The sequence below is a fragment of the Lactuca saligna genome, chromosome 3 (genome assembly GCF_052625555.1).
Source record: "Lactuca saligna cultivar CGN05327 chromosome 3, ASM5262555v1, whole genome shotgun sequence".
Lineage (NCBI taxonomy): Eukaryota > Viridiplantae > Streptophyta > Magnoliopsida > Asterales > Asteraceae > Lactuca > Lactuca saligna.
Window position 1 is genome coordinate 215,514,548 of NC_136419.1, and position 2,019 is coordinate 215,516,566.

Below are 2,019 nucleotides of genomic sequence, written 5' to 3' on the forward strand. Positions count from 1 at the left end.
GACTGTTATTTGTTATCAGATATTATGAGTTTTGAGATACTTGTTTTACGGTTTAATTCTATGGCAATGAGATTATGTTTGATAAATGATTTTAAAAACGAAGTTTTTAGCTTGTATTTTCAAGATGTTTCATTACTTTTGGTGTCAATCATGTATGATTCAAATACAATGTAAACATATTACTACTAACACAATGGTTGTTGTTGCTTTGTTTACTATTATTCAATTATTGTGATACTACACATGACGTCTTCCACCCCTGAATGTTTCCGTTGTTTTCGGTTTAGGGGTGTGACATATGATTTCCAGGTCCCTAGTGAACCTAAACAAATAGGGAAACCTTCGATCTTAACAACTGGTCCAAAAACAGAAGGATTTAGTGGAAAATGCACCTCGACTCGCCAAGTCCCTCTATGTCCAAAACTAACAGTCGATTATAATGGGTCTTAACGTGTCAAAACCATAGATCTGGCCTCCTAGGGTCTATTTTATACGTAAAGCTTCAAACTTGATGTACATGCATGGGGCCTTTGGCTCAAAAAGCCATAAAAAAAGGTCTATAAGATGCATGGGTCTCCCATGGCCATAAAGTTGTCACCTTTATGCCATGGGACCCCTTAATGGTTCCAGATCTGAAGCACAAACCCACTTCTACCCCCAATCTCGAATATAACTTCACTAATACTTGGAAAGATATAAAAAATAGCCCCAAATCAAGATCTAAGCGATGAGTAGCCAAGGTTTCAGTTTTATACCTCAAATAAGCTTGAAATATGCCTAAAACTCTAGATTTTCTTGCTCCCTCTTGATCTCACAAGCTTCCTTCTCCTTCTCAAACTTCAATTACACAAAAATGGAACCAAAAAGCTCAAGAACACTTAAATAAGGCTCAGGGTTTCGTGAACAGGGTATGGAGGTGATGGAGGCTGGGATGGAGTCCTCATAAAGTGTTTAAATAGGGTGCAAACCCTTAAATTTAGGGTTTCACTCAGACAGCTCCGACTCGCCGAGTCAGTCTCCCGACTCATCGAGTAGGCCACTTAAACCCCCAATAAATGACGAGTATACTCTACGAGTCGGGCCTCCAACTCGTCGAGTCCTAGAGTAAAATGCAACATTTCTTGAATTTAAATACGTACCAAGAATCGGGTGTTACAACTTTTGTCTATTCATGTCCGAGATCACCACCTGTATATAGTAAAAAAAAAAACTAAGTAACCATATATCTTTTACTTTTCCCATTAATTTGTGTACATGTAAAGTGGTTAAAGTGTTTTATACATAAGATCTATTTCCTTTAATAAGACTAAATAAACCAAACCGTCATAGCACATTATGAATGACCATTTTGCCATTACATTCTAAAAAAAACAACTTTTTACAATGTTAATCAATTTAACATAAAAGGAGTTGGGGGAGGAAAGAAGAAATGAAAATATGCATTGAGTTTTTGTTGTAATACATTAAATATATGTTTTTTTGCTAAACCGATAAAGTAATTGTACAAAGATTAAGATAATAAGAAATTTCCATTTGTTGATGTTCAAATGAAGTATTGAACCCATTAAGCCTATTAAGGGGGAAAAAAAGCAGGATTTTATTTGTTGTATTAATCTCATTAAGTAAAAAAGAAACAATGACAATGGACAGAAACCTGATTACATACCACCAAAAAAATTCCCAATTGGAAAGGAAATGATACATAACATTTAGTTGTATGTTGTCATCAACTACTCTTCCAAATTTGCATGCCAATCATTGAATCTTGAAATGTTACAACTTGGAAATACAAATAAAGCAAAACAAATTTTGTGCTTTTCTATTTGCAAATTGTGATCATAACTTATAACCTTTGTGAATTTCCATTTGCAATTTATGATTTCAATGCTTGTATGCTATTTCATCCAGATACAAATTTAGTAGTTTTGAACCCTAATGAAAAGCATCATTATTGATAACAAATTGATAATTTTTACCACAAAAGTGAGATCGAGTCTTCAATTTTTTTTCAATTTTTTA